Here is an 18,599-nt window from a genome sequence, read left to right as displayed (position 1 = left end):
TCTAGGTCCACCTTTTAAAATCTGATTCGGAGGTGATGTAAAACCGATCATCACAAGGGCCTGCAAGTAAGCTAACAAATCTGGCGGGCCCAGCGTGAGGCAGGGAGGCGCATGAAGGCGGCCTTAATGGGGCAGGCCTAGGCCTGGCAGGATGGCGGCGTGGGAGGATTTGGCGGCATGCTCTTTGTCAGTAAGGAAACCCGAGAGGGTGACTTGACGCACTTTCAGGCCCGTCTTTCCTCGGGACCGGCCTTACTAGGCCAGAGAGGAAGGCAAGGGGGTTCCTTCCCCAAGTAGGGAGAGGGGCGAGGCTGGGGAGAGGGAGCCTCTAAGCAGCAGCTGCCAGCGCACAGGCTCCGGACACCCAGGGGTTAGACCACCACAGCCCTGAGTCCTAGTGAGGAGAGGCCTAGAAATCATGACTGGGGAGGGAGGCCGCACAGCGACTTTCTCAGGCCCATGGAGACCCTCTGCCCCAGTATCCCACTATAGACAGCCCCCAGCAAAATCTCCTGTGACAGGAATGGGGATCCGGGAGGAGAGGAGGTCTGGTTTGATCGTACTTGGTTAATGTAGGCCACATATTGGCAGGCTGTGCTATATAAGAAACATGTATATGAAATACATTTTATATATATATATATGAAAAATAAATGTGGACCAGAAAGTAATATGGATGGATGGGCACAGTCAAAATGGAGCTAACCAGGCCTTGTTGGAAAGTTCAAGACAACTTTAATTTCTTGCCTTACATAAAAAACCTAGCAGCAGAAGAAATGACTCTCTTGGTTGCTTTAAAGAAAATGAGTAATTCCTGAAAGCACTGAAGTAAAACTCACTGATGATTTCACCTGAAAGGCAGAAACGTTTGCAGCTGGTTAAAGCTGTGATAGATGGTAGGGGAGGCAATACGCTGAGCTTCAAAAGTGTGAGAAGCAGGGAGTGAATAGCAAGGAAGCTTTATCTGGAAAGTTCCCCAGATATTCCTAATGGGCATGTTTAATGTGAGTATGGGAAAACATGGACAGTAGCAATACTGGATGATGAGGGAGAAGAGAAGGGATCAAGACATCTCCTGAGACAAAGAACAGCCTGTGCTGTTACTTCCAACCCCACTGCTTTCCAGCCAAGTAAAAGAAATAACAAATTCCACACCAGAATGGTTTTAGCTGCGTCTCAGTGCATCAGTTCTTCAGTGAGGACTGTCGTTCAGTTGCTTCTCCTCTGGAGGCTGATGTGATGACACCTTTTGGGACACAGGAAGTGTAGGTGCACTCACGTGAATAGCACCGGAAGCTTTGGACTGCAGTATATTCTTCTGGGGTTTTGTTTTTGTTGGGATATATTTGATTTTTCCTTTTCTCTCTCTCCTTTTTTTTTTTTTTTCCTTTCCTTCTTTATCTTTTTTTCTGGGTGCAATATGTTATCTAAAGACTCCTACATGTTCTGGACCAAAATGTTTTAATGGCTTAAGGATTTATATGACAGCATTTTAAACGTGTTTTTTTCTTTGCTTTTCAGGGGGTAGGGGTTCCTGTGTATCTTAAACTAAGTCAACAGGAGAGTTATGGTAATAAATCACTGTTTCACAGTTTTGCTATTTTAAAAGTTTTAAAACTTGTAGCCAGTTTCTGATGTCAGGGAACAAGTTCCTAAATTTAAGGTGTCATAAGTATCTCAGGAGTTTAAAAAATAGAGCCAAAATAAGAAAATAGGCCGCCGTAATATGAAGAGGCATTTATTACTTTTTCCCTACCCATCAGTCTTAACAGGACAACTTTATACTTCATCCAAAGGTATTTAAAAATATACCAGCCTTAGAAATGACCTCACTCTGAAACTTTTTCATTTAAATGATTCACAGAAAGACATTGGGCAGTGGGTAAGGAACAGAATACCATTTGCTCTTCTAGTTTTTAAAATTCTTTATAAATCATTACTATCAATATCATACTATTAAGGAAAGAAAAATTGTATAAAGCTAATTCAAGATGAATTCATTGATTTACTCATTTATGTATTTAATTAGTACCTATGATATGCCAGGCATAGTACCAGGACTAGCAAAAAAAAATCCTAAAATCGTGACTCTCTAAAATCATGGCTCTTAAAATCAGTTATTTGGTTCTATTCCCCTCCCTGCTACCCCCATGTATTACTCTCTGTTCTTCTTTGTCATTGTGATTGGAGATTTATATCAGTTTTTAAGATCTTGTGATCCTAATGACCCAGGGATTGTTAGAGAAAACTTTTAAGAAATTTTAATTACGAAGGAGTCGACCTGACCAGGGAAATTAATAGACTTCTCCAAAATTATCCCTGTAGACATAGAGCGGACTGCCAAGGCTGAACCCCTGTCGTAATTTGAACGTTTAAAACTTTCCGTTTTATTGTCAAAATTACTGCCTTGACTTCCTACTTCTCCTCATTTGCTTATTTCCCTTGCTTTTTATCTTGCGCATTCCCCATGTACAACCTAGGGGTGGTTAACAACTTCCTGAAGGCACCATTAGTCATCCAGCAAGGCGATTTCATCAGGGATGCAGATAAATGGGCATTGAGCCCATCAACTACAAGTTGGACTAATTTGGAAAATATGGGTCCTTCCCTCAAAAGAAACAGCTCATTCTGCTTTGGACACTTTTATAAAATAGCTGTGCACATTTTCTCTAAAAAGCTTGTTTTGAACAACTAGAAATAACATGCCCGGCTTAAGGCCAGAACTGGAATTTCATGCACAGTGGCAAGGCGGCTTCATCTAGAATGTTTGTCCACAGAAAAGGCGAGCCAGAGCTTTCCATCTTGGTCTCCTTTCCCGGTCCTGGTGGGCTGGTGACTTTTCTTCCGGATAACGATTATTAACGGGAACGGCACCCCGAATCTTTTACCAGATGCTATGTTGCCATTTTAAAGGGAAGAAGAAAATCATAGTGGGTGTTTTGAACGTGCTCAACTTTTATTTTCTGCAGTCCCAAACGGAATGAGGCAGAGGTTAAACTCTTTTCTTGTTCCATTTGAGTAGGCATGAAAGCCTACAGTCCTTAATCTTTTAAAAGAAAAAATAACCCTCCTCTGTTCGTGGGATTTCTGATTCATTTCTTCCACCCTGCTCCCCGACTCTGCATTTTTTTCAGTCAAATACTGTCTGGACTTTTGTGAACCAATAACCTCCCTCCTCTCCTGTCTTCCCTTGCCTCCCCCACCCCTACCCTGTGACCACACAAAGAGCCTGCAGAGGCAAAGTTTCTTAAGTATGTATTTTAAAAGGAGGATAAAATCCTTGATGTATGTAGAAACACAAAACTAATCTGTTAAAACTTTACCAAAAGAAATTTATTTGTGTCAGGATAGGGGAAATAAGGAAAGTGGGAGAAATTGGGATTTAAAAAAAATTTTTTTTCAAGCAACAATTAGAGGAGACTATAATGTTGCCTGTTATGGTTTACACCAAGCTGAGTTGCCTTTAGTGCAGTACAGACCAGTAGGTGTGGCACTATCTTGCCAACCTCCCAAGTTAACAAAGCGATAAAGACAAGAGTCCCATGGGGGAGCCCTGAAAGCTTTCTATTTGTTGATATCTCTTTGAATAATAACTAGGGCTGATACTCTAGCCCGTGATTTAGAAACCAAGGTCTTGAGTCATAACCATTCCGCCTGTCACCATGACCGTGGTCGAGTTACTTCTCTGTGACTCAAGTCCTCTCCATGATATACTGGATCTCCAGGCCATATGCATTTGCATAAGCCTGTAGACAGATATTCTAAACACAGATGCCTGTTTTTGTGCAACTCTTGAACTAAGAGTCGTTTTTAAAGACAAACATTTGCGACTGATTTGGTGATAGGGAACAATACCTTTGAACCCCCAAAAAATCAAAATATTACCCCCCCAAAAGAGTTTTATTCTTCTCATTAGTAGAAATGTGTTATAAAAAATTGTGTTCAATTTTATTTTTAATTTTGTCAACAAAACAGCTATGTTCTCTCTTGTTATGTCAGTACCTATAAAATATCCTCATTTTGGAGGTGATAAAAAACTTTTGGAGATAGGTAGTTGTGATGGCTGCACACCATTGTGAATGTAATTAATGTCACTTAAAAATGGTTAAAATGGCAATTTTAAAAATATATACTTTATACAGTAAACTAAAAAAAAAAAAAACCTAGAGTTTTCCTCTAGGTCTACAGAGCCTTAAATATTTACCATCTGGCCTTTACAAAGGAGCCCTGGTGGTGCAGTAGCTTAGCACTTGGCTGCTAACTGAAAGGTCAGTGGTTCAAACCCACCAACTGCTCCCTGGGAGAAAGATGTGGCAGTCTGCGCCCGTAAAGATTTACAGCCTTGGAAACCCTATGGGGCAGTTCTGCTCGGACCTACAGAGTTGCTATGCATTGACTTGAAGGCAGCGGATTTGTTGTTTTTTTTTTTTTGTGCCTTTACCAAGTTTGCTGAACCCAGTTCTAAACTGTCACAAATACAGATAATTTTGAAGGAGGAAAAAAGTCATTCTCACTATATTTTTTGCCTAAATCTCATTTTTTTTTGTCCTGTTATTTTCTTTTATCTTTCTTTTTTTAAACTCAAATAAAATTAAATATACAGATTTTTGTTAAAAATAGCATTTCTACTATGACACTGCATTTACAAAATGATTTCTCTCTGGCTGTCTGTTGTCTTGTGTATGTGTAAACCCATGGCTGTCGAGTTGATTGTGACTCACAGAGACCCTATAGGACAGAGTAGAACAGCCCCATAGTGTTTCCAAGGAGCGGCTGGTGGATTTGAACTGCCAATCTTTTGGTTAGCAGCCATAGCTCTTAACCACTATACCACCAGGGCTTTATGTGTGTATGTATATATATGTATATACACATATGTATGTATGTATGTATAGATATGGTATTTTTACATAAACAATGCATGCCTTCTATGTTTGTTTGCCAACTGCTCCCTCCTCCCATACGGTTTTTTTATTATTATTATTTTTAAGAGTGAAGCTTTTCTGGTCAAGGTAGGTGTGAGTTAACGTTCTTTGGCTAATCCAATGGCCTGAAAAAAAAACTGATACCATTTGTGAAATGGGGCATAATATTGTCAGCAGGTGCCTGTTTGAACATTTAAAGTTACAGAATAAAATAAACCTCAGTGTTTCCGTATATAAAATAGGGGGCAATAATAGGATCCATCTCACAGGACTGTTGAGAGGACTAGTGAGATAACGCAAATAAAAAGCTCAATAATTTTTTTTTTTTAAAGAATCCACCAGAACAAAATCTACTGTTGAGAAGCTAAGTTTGCTTGCCTTAATACAAGCCCCAGCACTTTTTATTTTAGCATATTGTATCTGCGTAGTCCCTTGTACACTGTAGATGCCCAAATAGTGTTTCTCATAAACTTTAGTTAACACAGACTATAATCTGGTTGTATCTCTTTTCAACACAATTCTGATTTTAAATGAAGATCCTGTGCGTTTGAAGGAGAAATTCTTATTTAAGTCTTATAAAGTTCTAGGATAATTTTAAAAGCATAAATAAATCTCATAGGAGAGGAAAGCAAGGGAGATTTTTTTGGCTCCAAGAATTTTGGAATATTGGGTGTCACTGTTTTGCTAACCATCCGTGGCAGACTACCAATTGCTGTCAAGTTGTGACTTGACTCATGACTCTGACTCATGGTGACCTCATGTGTCCCAGAGTAGAGCTGTGCTCCACAGGGTTTTCAATGGCTGAGTTTGAGAAGTTGATCCCCAGCCCTTTCTTCCAAGCCTCCTCAGGTTGAACTCAAACCTCCAACCTTTTGGTTAGCAGCTGAGCAAACACAGCGTATTGCACCACGCAGGGACTGCTTGTGACAGACTACAGGATCAGAAAAAGGACACTGTCTGGATAGTTTCAGTAGCTAACGTTTATACCTGGGAACCCTCCACGTGTATGAAGTCAACCGACAAGAGGTAGAGGCCTCCGTGGCATTTCCAGCGAAAAACATCTCTCTGGTAACTCTTGAGGAGGTGAAGTTATAGACCTGCTTGTGTTCTTCCTCCTCTGCTGCACCTGCACATATTTTTTTTGCCTCTGAAGTTTAGCCTTCCTCTTCCAGCCATTGTCACCTCCTCTGAGAAGCCTTCTCTGAATCCCCCCTTCCCTGGATTTCAGACCACATCTTTGACACCAGCATTGGCGCTTGTCCTCTTCCTCTTGTGTCTGTCTCCCCAGCTAGACCTCCACTCCCGGAGGGTAAACGTCTCTCTTACTCAGTTGATCTCCCGGGACCTGGTTTATAGTAAGTACCAAATATGTATTTGTTGAATCAATGAAAAACTGAAGAGAAATTTGTCTAAAATTAAGATAAAACAAAAGGCAAAATCCTTTTGTTTTCCCTCTCTTTTTTAGACGTAGATTAATGTACATAATCATAAAACCTTATTTTAGCACTGACTAAAAATTCACAGATAAGCCAGAATTCACATATAAAAACCAACCAGAGAGCCAAACCTGTTGCAGTCGAGTCAATTTGGACTCATAGCGACCCTGTAGGACAGGGTAGAACTACCCCATAGCGTTTCCAAGGAGCTGCTGGTGGAGATGAACTGCCAGTCTTTTGGTTAGCAGCAGAGCTCTTACCCACCGTGCCACCAGGGCTTCGAATTTCTATAGCTTATTCAGATGTTAAGTTCCAAAAACTTTGGGAGGTGTCAGAGAGTAGATGTAATTCATCTTTTTTGTTTTCTACAGTGCCAGCCCCTAGGCATGTAAGTGGGCTCCTAGTCCCCTTGGTCGGCGTGTTTCCCAGAGGTGACAAAATGTCTGCCACTGTCTATCTCTGTGTGCGAACTGGCATGCCGATTCAGAGCCCTAGGTGACAGTGTTCCAGACCCACATGTCTAGCTTACAGAGGCCCAAAAAGGGGAGGGGAGAATGTCTTCTCCTTAATAATAGTGGCTGTTATTGATTGGACTTGGTACATGTGAGCCATTCTATTAAGTCATCATTTCATTGACTTCTCCCAACAATCTTATCATTATATCCACCTCATAATGAAACTGAGATTTAGAGAGGATAAGTAACATGCTTAAGGTGCCACGAAACCCAGGTCTGCCAGATTCGAGAGCCCATGCTCTTCTCTATGACCCTTTCCTTACCCCTCACTTCCTTTCCGGCAAGCGGGAAACATAGAAGGAGGTGTGGCAGGTTTTCTGGCTCATGCCCCTTCTTTCTCCTTGAAGCACAGAATAGCCATGCGTGCAAGTTCATTATTAATCACTATCCTGCCCCCTTCTCTGAGCTCAAGAACAACTAACTCTCAGAGTTAGGAATTGTGCCCTGGTCACCAAGTCCCCTTGTTCCTCGAGTAACTCAGTGTGGTGTCATCACACATGTGCAGATGTGACTGGGCTGTAAACTGAAGACGGCTCACACCAAGCCACCTTTGTCATGCCTGTGCAACACATGAAGTCCTACAGCTTCTAGAAAGGGCTACCGTGTACTTTAATTCTTGCTAACCTTTTTCAGCAGCTTATATGGAATTACATGCGTGTTAAATCCATTGAGTACCAAGTGCTGTAAGTTCCAGGCAATGAGAAATGAGCTTCATAGTAATTGAGAATGGAGTTAAGAAAGAAAATTGTATTGTTAATCAAGGGCTTAATTGCCTCTGGGACGTTTTAAATAAATCCTCTGCCATACAGTACTTAAGTGCTGTAAGTGAGATGGCAAAAATTCTTTAATTAAACCATTATGGATATTCCCTAATTGAAATATCTGCCTCCGTCCTAATAGTTAAACCTTCATGATTCATGTAATAACTCAGTCAGGGACTGAGTAAATTAAGGGCTCCTTCGATTGTCGAAAATTGATGGAAATTGTTTTCTGGAATAGTCTTCACTGTAATTATTTTTATTGATCAGAGAATGGTTTTTGTGCATTTTCTATTTAGCGATCTTGTGAAGTAAGTTATTTTTCAGCTTTCAGGAAACAGGTGATGGCTATCGTTTAGTATAGGGCTAGTATTGGAAAAGTTGGTCTGAGAAATGGAACAAATAGAAGAGTTTCTTGAGAAAGGAGGTATTTTCCCAGATTATGACTTGGATTGTCCCTACAATTAACCAATTAGGACGTTGTAGTTGCTGAACAAGTCAGTCAACAAACCTGAATGCCTGCGCAGCGCAGTGTCTTGTACAAGATGGTGATGAATGTGTGTTCAGGTCAACAGGCCTACAGGGCAGAATTCTTAGTGCTAACTGAGCTGACTCAGACGCTCAAGGAGATTTGCTAGCCCTTTCATTGCACATGGAAAAGTCCCAAAACTTTTGACTTACTAGATTGCACAGTTAATGTGTGGCAGGAGTGCCTGGCACGGACCTTGGTGAGGTCTCGGAAGAAGAAGGAAAAGAGGGGGATTAGGGTTGGCACCAAGGAGGAGGGAGGGAAACAAATGTCCAGTGCATCTGTCATTATAGAAACTGTGTTCTTACCAGTTGGACACTCAACTGTGACTCTTACTGTGCCCTTAGCAGAAGTTATCATGAGAACTCCTGAAGGTACAGAGAAATGTACATAAGTGACATTTTTTCAAATGCAGCTTGGTTTTGCCAAGCTAGCACTGTGACTTCATTTAATTCTTAAAAAGAAAAATTACTATCTAAAGTTACTGAAATTGTAAAACATAGGATCACTTCTATTTTAGAAAATTTATTTAGGTCAAATGGCACATAAATAACTGAAATAGTCAGCGGGTGACAGTGGCTATGAAATGGATCCATACTGAAATTTTTACCTTCTCTTTTCAGCCTTCATGACAGGAAACAAATGAGCCCTTTAAAAGTGGTTTCATTTTCAAATAAACCAAACCACCTGAAGACACACCTTGTGGACTGAGTTCTTGAGAAAAGGAAGTGAGGGGAGGAATGAAAATCTTTGAAGTCATTCTCAGATAGGGCTCTGTGGTGTTCAACCCATGCGGGCAGGTAAGGCCAGGCTTAAAGTGACAAGTCAGATTTTTGCCCACTGTCTTAGAACCACACTGGCCGGTGATTTTCCCTGCAAAGTCTCAAGAGTCTTCAAGAATCCCTGTATGGGCCCGCGGAAGGCCTGTGTGACGGCCGCCAACTACGGAAGGGTCCCTGTGATGCTTAGATGTAAAATCCCACTCGTAATTCCTTATCAGTGTTCTAGAAGTCTAGCATTGGGAGCATGGCAATCCCTTTGGAATCCTACATGATAACTCAGAGCAGTTAATTCTGTTCTAACTCGTATGCCCTGGGAAGAACTACATCTGTATAAACCGGGATAAGGACAAGTATATCTGTACATCCTACGTGGACAGAGAAAAATGAGCCATATACACCAAAGCAAAAACTACTGCTTTCCCAATAAAACCCATTGCCAATAGGCATAAATAAATCTCACTCCTCAATTTATTTGCAAATCCAAACGATTCAAACATGTTTAAAGAAATTTATATGCGCCCAGGATAACAAAATTACATTTCAGCATCCTCTAGCATCAAAATTTTTTTTATGATTCTTTCACGTCATAAGAGATACATTTATGAAATCATTTTCCTTGACTTTAGTAAAATTAAAATCTTCCACGAGAGCTCAGTGGTAAAGACATCTATAGCAGGTGTAGTAAGAGGTCCAGGAGTCTGCTGACAAGTTCTCCCCTGCGCTTTGCCGAGTAGCATGTTCATGAGCTTGTTTTCTTAAGCGCCCACTAACTTACTGGCTACGATTCAGAGCTTCTCGGGTCATCGCAAGAAAAGCCCCATCCGGACATCATGTTGCAGGACTCTGGCATTAGGTGTTTTGGGGCTACTTGAGTTCTGTTTGATCTTTTCCTCTCTCTGCCTGTCTTGTGCATTCTATCTGCTGTCTTCAGAGGCATAGGGGAGGGGAGGTGGGGGAGTACCCAGCGCCCAGGGGCAATTTCTAAATTGCACCCCTCCCCCTCAATTTCAAGGGGAATAGATATTGATAGCAGCGACCCATCGGTACGAACGTCTTCGCCCCTCTTGTCCGGTAGCTTCAGTCAGGCGCCTTTCAAGATTGTGGCGCCTCGGAATGTCATTCCGTGCCTCATCTGGCCCCCCCTTGGATTTGCACCCGGAGCAAGTGCCCCGCTCTGGGCCCTCCCCTGCCCCCCCATGCCCCCGCTGGTCTTGCCTTAGTTCATATGCATTTGGGAGAAGGTATCATTCGTTAGTGTTACGACTTAACGAGCTGGAAAGTCGGCGTGCATAGACGCTGCGTCCCTCAAACGGAGAGTTTTTATTTGGTGGACAGGTCGCCTGTAGATGCTTCCCGGAGGCTTTGGCTGCTTGGGACGCAGATTGTAATCACAGTAATTAGCACTGAATTTTCGAGTCCTGCTCTCCAGCTTGACCTGGCAGCATTTAGCCAGCGTTCACACGGTTTTTCTTTTTTTTTTTTTCACACGGCTGGATCAATGGCAGGAATTGAAGGGCCCAGTTGTGGGGCTGCTCCTGGCCACCTGTGGTGGGCACCATCCCTGGGGAATTCCAGGGGTGCATCAGGGACAAGGGGCTCGGTGCAGGGGCTGGGATGTGAGTGGAAAGAAACATGATATTGATAAAGCACCTGTCAATGGGAATTGTGTCAAAATCGTTACAGGAGATAGATTGCAGTACAAAGTTTTGCCCAAATTCGTTATAAATGAATTCATTTTTCTCTCCCTCTTGCTTAGTTAATTCTATTTGGGGTGTTCCCAAAATGTTCCTTGTTAAGTTTGCACTTCCTTTCCCTAAGAGAAAGTGCCTGCATGCCTTAATCAAAAGCCAGTGAGAAAAACTGCAGGATATGAAATGGATACTGTCATAAATTATGTTTATTTAAAATGTTTGTTGTTGTTCGGTGCTGTGGAGTCTAATCCTACACATAGTGACCTCATGCGACAGGGTAGAACTGCCCCATAGGGTTTCCTAGGCCATAATCTTTTCAAAAGCATGTTGCCAGGTCTTTCTTTCGTGGAGCCACTGGAGTTCTGACTTAAAGATTCTTGCCTTAAGCACACAATTGTGGCAAAGAAGCACAGATGCCCGTTTATGAAATCGAGTGTCTGGAAGGTTTAGCGTTGGTGAACAGACAGGTGATCCAGCTCAGGTAAATGTTAGGGCGCTCCTCCACCAACCACTTCCTCTTCTCAGTTCCAGGGAGTGTATCCTCTCACCAAGGCAGCTGGAGGATCAGGTAACAGGAGTCTGGGCAGGGGTGAACACCAGACCCCCACCCATCTGCAAGCCATATTTGCAGACTGAGTGGTTGCTGAAAAAGAAGTGGGTTTAAACTTACAGGAAATTCTTAACTCTCAACACGAACCACTCGAGTGTATTTCCTTAAGCACAATTGTGGCAAAGCACCTAAGATCTGACGCAGTGGCTGCAACTAGGGGCTCACACGTAGCAGCAAATTGTGAGGATGGCACAGGGCTGGGCAGTATTTTATTCTGTTGTACATAGGGTCGCTAAGAGTCAGAACCGACTCAATGGCACCTACCAGTACCACCTATGATCCATATGATATATAATAATGTGATGAAAAATAGTTGTAAAAGCATGGTAGGTGGATTTAAAATAAATATTTTTAAAAGTTGAGTTCTCCTAGAGCCGGAAACATATTTGGTTCCATTCTACCATTTTGCGTCAGCATTCCTATAAGATCGGGTTTTTGAGGGAGCACGTTTGCATTTTTCCATTTAAGGCATTTACACTGAATTAAGTTGCTAGAATATTTCTGTGGAACGTAAGTGCAATCCTGTATTGAAGTAAACGTTTATTGGAAGACTCACTTGACAGTTACTTTGTGATTTGAACATTCACTTGAAATAGGACCCTCATATTTTCACACACAGTGGTTTCCAGGCAACAGTTAGGTTTGCCACTAATCTGTACCTTTGGAGGTATTTATAGATGCTGCTGTGATGCTCTGCGCTGGCGATGTGAAGTGGAGCGTTTCCAACCATCGGCTGCTCTCCAGGATGCATCTTATGCCAGGAGTAAGCCGGTGTCTTTCCTGGAAAGTTTCTTACCATCCAACAGCCCAGTCAGACACTTTGCGCTTTGCATTGTCTCCTGAAATTCTTTCAAAACTCAACAGGAAGCCTTCTTTCCCATTTTTTTTTTTTTTTTTTTTAGCATAAAGGGGGAAATGATGGTACCACTTATTGTTATTTTAACATCTAGGCTTGTATCTGTTCGGTAGTTGTGTTTTTACTTAGAAATATTTTAGCCAAGAATCAAAATGAGAGAATGGTGCCTGTCCCCAGTGTTCTGTCTGATGGCCCTGCATTCTTTTAAAAGCACACAACACTGTTAAACTCCTGTTGGTTTCAAAAGCCAAATAAGCATACCTAAAAGCCTTCAGCACTTAATTTCTTTTCCTTTTTTTTTTTTTTTTTTAAGTATTTGATCAAGTAAAGCGCTTTAGAAGTATGTGCCAAACTTTTAAAAAGCAGTTTGCACATCTTGCCTTTATAAGTAACTATGGAAAAAAAAAATTCTTTTTTTTTTTTTTTATGGAATTAGTCTCACCATAAATTTACTTTACATATTCTTAATAAGGATCAATTTTCAAATAGCCTCTATTTTTGTTACAGATCCTACAAAGCTGTTTCATTGTGGGCTGAAGGGCCACATTTTCTGCTTAACAGTAAGAGTTGGTTTGGGATGGGGACTGTTTAATTTGGAAAACTTAAGTTTTCTTTTTTTCTCCTTCCTCTCCTTCTGCATTGATTTCATTTTGTCTCTGGAAGTTGTGGATTTTTTTCACTTGAGACTTTTGCTCTGCTTTTCTTTTGCTTGACAGTTCACACTAGAAAAGGGTTGTGGGCTTTTTGGTTTGGGTTCCTTTTATTTTTTTTTTGCATATTCCTCCCCTTCCAAGATATTATTGCTGGCCGAATTTAAAACTCTGACGTGTTTAGGACTCCCGCAGGGCCATTTTAAGTATTTGGACCTGTAAAGGGCCCCAAGCCATAACTACCTGAATTGCTTTTAATTACACAATATAGCTGCATCATTTTACATCAGATTCTTTTTGATTGATGCTGCCAGGCAATTGTAACCACGGATGATGGGATTAAGTGCCTCTTGAAGTGACTTTAGCTTCTTGTGGGAACAAAGGAAAGAGGAGAACACTTAGTCCCTTTTTGCCCAAGCTGCCTTTTCCTTCACTTGCGTCTAAAGAAATACAATTAACAAACATCATCCCCAGAGGTAAATTGAAATGTACATGCCGACAAGAACTGCTCTTGACTGCAATTAGACATATATGATCCAAGGTATTCTGGCCATTCATTAGTGCTAATTGTTTGAGAAACAAGCCCAGAACAAATGATTAAAATGTAGGCGCCATAACTGGGATTATTAGCGTGTGTGATAAAACGCGTGCTCTGCAGCTGTTCCAATAAAACTCTCTGGAAAGTGGCTGTGATTAGACAAACACTTGGTTTGTCTCTGTGGTGAGCTCTTGGTGTTTGCTCAAGATCTGGTGGTGTTTATAACAAACAACTTATATCTTTCTTTCTTAATTAGCAGGAATTACTATGCAGATGTTGGTATTTTGTAATTTAATATCCTTATCTGCTCTCCTGCCTTTTGGGTTGTTATTGCAGTCTATCGGTCCCGCTGGGAATCATGACAAACTGTTCTTCGCTCTGCTTTCTTCACAATGGTGGATGCTGAGAACTACTCGAAAGTTTTGCTTTCTTAGTTGGGTTTTGAGTAGTCACTCATCACGTCTAAACACAGTTAAGAGAGGAAGGTTCCAGTAGATCCCCTGGTATTAAGAACTTATAGTCACAGAGATTTAGCAAGAGTAACCTAGTCAGACATAAACTGGGTGCTAGTTGCCTACCTGGGCAGTCAGCATTCTGCAGGATTCTGATGGTTGAGGGGACTAGATTTGGGATCTGGTAGAAAGAATCTAAATTTTCTGGACCCCTCAGGAGTGGCGAATGTCTAAGCCAGGCAAAGTGAGTGGAACCAGAGGGAACGTATTCAGAGAGACAGATGGCAAGTACCTTCCCCTGGAAATAAAAAGTGCCTTTAGGAGTTTTAGGAAACCCTGGTGGTGTAGTGGTTAAATGCTACAGCTGCTAACCAAAAGGTTGGCAGTTCGAATCCACCAGGAGCTCCTTGGAAACTCTACAGGGCAGTTCTGCTCTGCCCTGTTGGAATCGACTTAATAGCAGTGGGTTTGGTTTTGGGTTTTAGGAGTTTTAGGTTAGCAAAGAAATGTGAGCTTGACTAAGCGTCGAAGACGGGGAGAGATATTAGAGACACAAGTGGAAGGTGGAAGAAATAAAGATACGAGATGGAAGCATGCAACAAGGGTGTCAAAGGGGACTCATTGGGAAAAGTGTCAGGCAGTCAGAAGTTGAAATCCAAGGTAGGTCTGTCTAATAACGGATATTATCAGGCCTGCTAATTTGTAGCTCGATCTTTCTCCGTCCTCTGCTTCTGCAACCAGACCCAGAGGAGGGACCATTTGGAGATTGTCCATTTGGTGCCATGAAAACCTGTGACAACAGGTTTTCTCAGTCTCAGACTGGCCTGTCTTTGTCATCCAACATACTTCTGAGCCAGCTAGCTACCTTTTACTGTATCATTAGTACCTTACAAAGGAAGACAAGTAAATATTGGTGATAGTCTACATAGAACATAAGGTCAAATTAGCTTTTAAAATTAGTTATGCATTCCAGAAATAAGTGTGAATGATTCTCTGGCTAGCTGGGGCTCTGGATTACCTATCCCATGTCTCTTGCTATTGTCACAGAAAATGGTCAATCAAGTCACAAATAAACTATAACCGAGAATTATTATGGACATAAAGCTTGGGAGAGGATTCACCACTTAAATTTTTATTTTATTCCTCTTGTATTTACAATAAAAGCTTGTTACTCTCTGAATTTAACCAGTCCATTCCACCGGAAACTAAATAACTATCCAATCAATTAAATGGGTTTTTGAAGGAACTAAAAATGAAGGCGGGAAAAAGATGCTTTGCCTTGTGAGCTAGTGCATTGCTAAATGTGGCACTGAATTAAGAAAAAATATTAAGCAGTACTAAAATTACGGCAAGTTCTAGGAAATCTTGCCTTAAATAGATATTTAAAGGAATTAGTGCTTGTAGCATATTAAACATACTTAAAAAAAAAAGTTATGTTAGGAAAAAGCCTTCATGAACACCTCCATATGTTTAGTTTTAATTTTCATCACACTTAGCTCTGCATAATTAAGAAGGAAAAAAAAAACAATCTTAATCTTATTGTGGGTCCCACACAATCAAAGCCACGTACACGTGATTCCTGATCACAGCTTGTATTCACAGCTTTCGTGTGTGTGGTATGGGTCTGGCAATTAGACTGAGACTGGGTTTTTTTTCTAAAAAATTATTCAGTGCTAGAAAGAGATCAATATTAAACCCTCCCCAAATCTACAAAATGGAATAATCAAGGGATGGGGGCTAACAAAACATCAAAATTCTAAACCTTGTAACATTTTGGGCTCGTTTTATTGAAATTGACACTGACACTTGAAAGGAATTTTTGCGAGAAATCCAGGAAGAAAAGGGAGGTTCCATGAACCCAGATCATTTTCATGAGAGTTACAAAAAAATTAAGATACGGAAAGAACTGTTTCTCAAAATTGCAAAGCCATTTTCTGGAGGGAGAAAAAAATTCTCCTGTGATTACTGTCCTATCAAAGAACCCAGCCATGAGGGAGATGTATTAACTTGACACATTTGGCAGTCATTGAGATTAGAAGAATTCTGTAAGAAAATCCATGGTTACATCTGTCAGTTTGACAGTCTTCTTGTGCCACCTTTAAAACAGAAAAGTGAGGGAGAACTTGATCTTCCTACTTCACTTTGCTCAGTAACCTCTAAAGCTCTGAACAAACCAGAAAATTATAATCTCTGTGTTAAACATATTATTTTTGAGATAGAATAACCCAGTACTAATGACATCTCTAGATGAAAAAATTTAGTAAATATTTCTAGTCCTATTGGAGCCTTGATGGTGCAGTGGTTAAGTATTTGGCTGTTAACTAAAAGATCAACAGTTTGAATCCACCAGCTGCTCCTTGGAAACACCATGGGGCAGTTCTCTGTCCTTTAGGGTCCCTGTGAGTTGGAATTAACTCAAGGATAACAGTCTTGGTTTTTTTTGATTTATTAATTATTTCAAATGACTCTTCTGTAATAAACTGAATAGGAAGGCAGTGAAAGCCTTTTTTCTACCTTACCAACTCAGAGTGTTTGATGCCAAAATAGCATATATTGGAATTTCAAGATTCTGTGGCCTTTCTCTACTCAAGTAATGTTCTTCCATGGTTCTGATATGGTGGTGACTGGCTTCACTGCCTGTTCTCTGGCACCTTCTTCCTCCACACCTCACTACTTATAAAACTACGGATCGCTAAAGGGTTCTGACGTTTTTCTTCCAACAAAAATTTTCACTAAAAAAAAAAAGTATAGAGGCAGAGGGAAGTCAGGCTGGTATGCCTGTTGGGTTTTAATGATAATTTACTAAAAGTTCCTAGGTGGTATGCTGGGATTACACTGGAAACCCCATCGTCAAATCTCTATAGGTAGAGGGTACTAAGCAGTCATTTCCAGACCAAGTTCTCCACAACATTAACTGTTAACTATTAATGAACAGCATCTTTGACTTTTTTGTGTCTCTGGGAGCCGGGGGTAGAAGCAGCCCAGAAACAGAAGAGATGCTAATCACGTAGTGTTCTCAAACACGTTCAGTGAAGGAATGCAGGTTTCCCTCTTGACCTCAGCGTCAGTCCAGAAAAAAAAAAAAAAAAAAAAAAAACTCCCTTCAGTTTTCCATTCAGATAAAACCTCTGCTCCTCCCTAACGGAATGTGGAACAGGAAAGTGCAATTAAGGTGAATGCCCACAAACAGGTGCCTGCTTAACATCTCCCTGTCTTCAAGGAGCTTTGCAGAAAAACATGCTCCTCTCGCTTCCTGTCCTTTTCTCTGCCCTCCCCCATACTCCCTTTCTTTTCCCTCACCTCCATCTTCCTTTCTCACCTCCATCTTGCTTATCTACCACAGCCTTTCTCTCCAGCACCCGTCTCTTTCTTCTCCCTCCTTTTCCTCTTCCTCTCCCTCACCCACTCTCAAATACCCTTTCCCCTTGCCCTCCTTCTCCTCCCCTCTGCCTTTCTGGTTTAGCTTGTACTGAACTCTTTCCTTGCCTTCGTTCTCCTTTGGGTGAAAAATCAGTATTTACTCTCAGAGGTAGTAGCAGGTGTCAAAGTACCGTGAGGTGGAGAGGCTCTGAAAGCTGCCCTGCTTCAAGCACATTTATTAGTCCAGACTGACCTGTATGAGATATAGAACATGAGTTTCTGTTTTCATGGAAAACTTGCCCTCTCATTTGGGATCCATTAATGGTCACCACAGCTGTGTGAGGTTTACCCTGTTCCTGGAACTTAACCCCTGTTATGGATTGAATTGTGTCCCCCCAAAATATGTGTTATAAATCCTAACCCCCTTACTTGTGATAATTATAATCCCATTGAGAGTGGATTTTCTTTGTTACATTAATAAGGCAGTATATGGGTAGGGTATGTCTTGAGTCAATCTCTTTTGAGATATAAAAGAGTAGATTAAGTGACAAAGCAGAGGAACCAGCAGTAATGGGGGAATACAGATGCCAGACCACATGAAAACCAACAAGGAACCAAGGAATACAGACCTTCCCTCGGAGCCAAAAGAGAAAGAAAGCCTTTCCCTAGAGCTGGCACTCTGAATTTGGACTTCTAGCCTCCTAAGCTGTGAGAAACCAGATTGCTGTTTGTTAAAGCTGTCCACTTGTGGTATTTCTGTTATAGCAGCACTAGGTAACTAAGACACACCCCCACACAAGCCATGCACCTACCTCGAGAGCTAGAGCTCTGTTACCATCCCAAGCTGAGTCACTGAATGACTTTGTGGCGCTACTGGACTGTTGGCTTGTCAATGTTTGTACACCCACGGCCCTGACTTGGCAAACGGCCAGCTTGTGGTAGACTCAGTATGTATTGAATGCATGATCAATATTGAATTTGATCAATACCTTTTTGTTGATGAAATGATAGCACGGATGTGACAAGGGGAACAGATTTATAACTTTAATTATTGAGGTGGATGTTGTTTCCTCATTTTGTGTGAAAGAAAGATGTCCATTTTTAGGGTCACTTGTAATAACTTGCTTTGCCCATTGGCAAGCTGGTAATCTGCGGAGGCAGAGATCTATACTCAAACAGCATGACAAAAACACTACCAAACTGGGCAAAAGTAAGGATTCTGCTTTTTTCTCTATTCCCACTAAGTGTGTCCCTTGTCCAACAACACCCACTCCTTTTCCTGGCGTTCTGTGGCAAAGGTGGCAGGGAGAGACCAGGAGGGAAGTCTTCTTTGTACTCAATACCTCATAATGGCCCAAAGGCAGGCCCAGGGCCCATGGGTTGCCCCCACCCTATGCCCTGTGTCCTTCCTTAGACACGAACCCATAGCGGACCACAAACTGCTATCCTGTTCGTGCTGCTGTGGACACAAAACCCTATTTCTTCATTTCAGCACAA

General features: G+C 41.4%; 1 protein-coding gene across 2 annotated transcripts in view; it reads left to right on the top strand.

Annotated features, from left to right (window-relative positions):
* CLYBL (citramalyl-CoA lyase) overlaps positions 1-18,599 on the top strand; it is a 303,214-nt gene that overhangs the window by 128,880 nt on the left and 155,735 nt on the right. The gene's annotated exons all lie outside the window — the stretch shown is intronic.

The sequence above is a fragment of the Loxodonta africana genome, chromosome 23 (genome assembly GCF_030014295.1).
Source record: "Loxodonta africana isolate mLoxAfr1 chromosome 23, mLoxAfr1.hap2, whole genome shotgun sequence".
In the NCBI taxonomy this organism is placed as follows: domain Eukaryota; kingdom Metazoa; phylum Chordata; class Mammalia; order Proboscidea; family Elephantidae; genus Loxodonta; species Loxodonta africana.
This window is presented reverse-complemented; position numbering and strand designations above follow the sequence as displayed.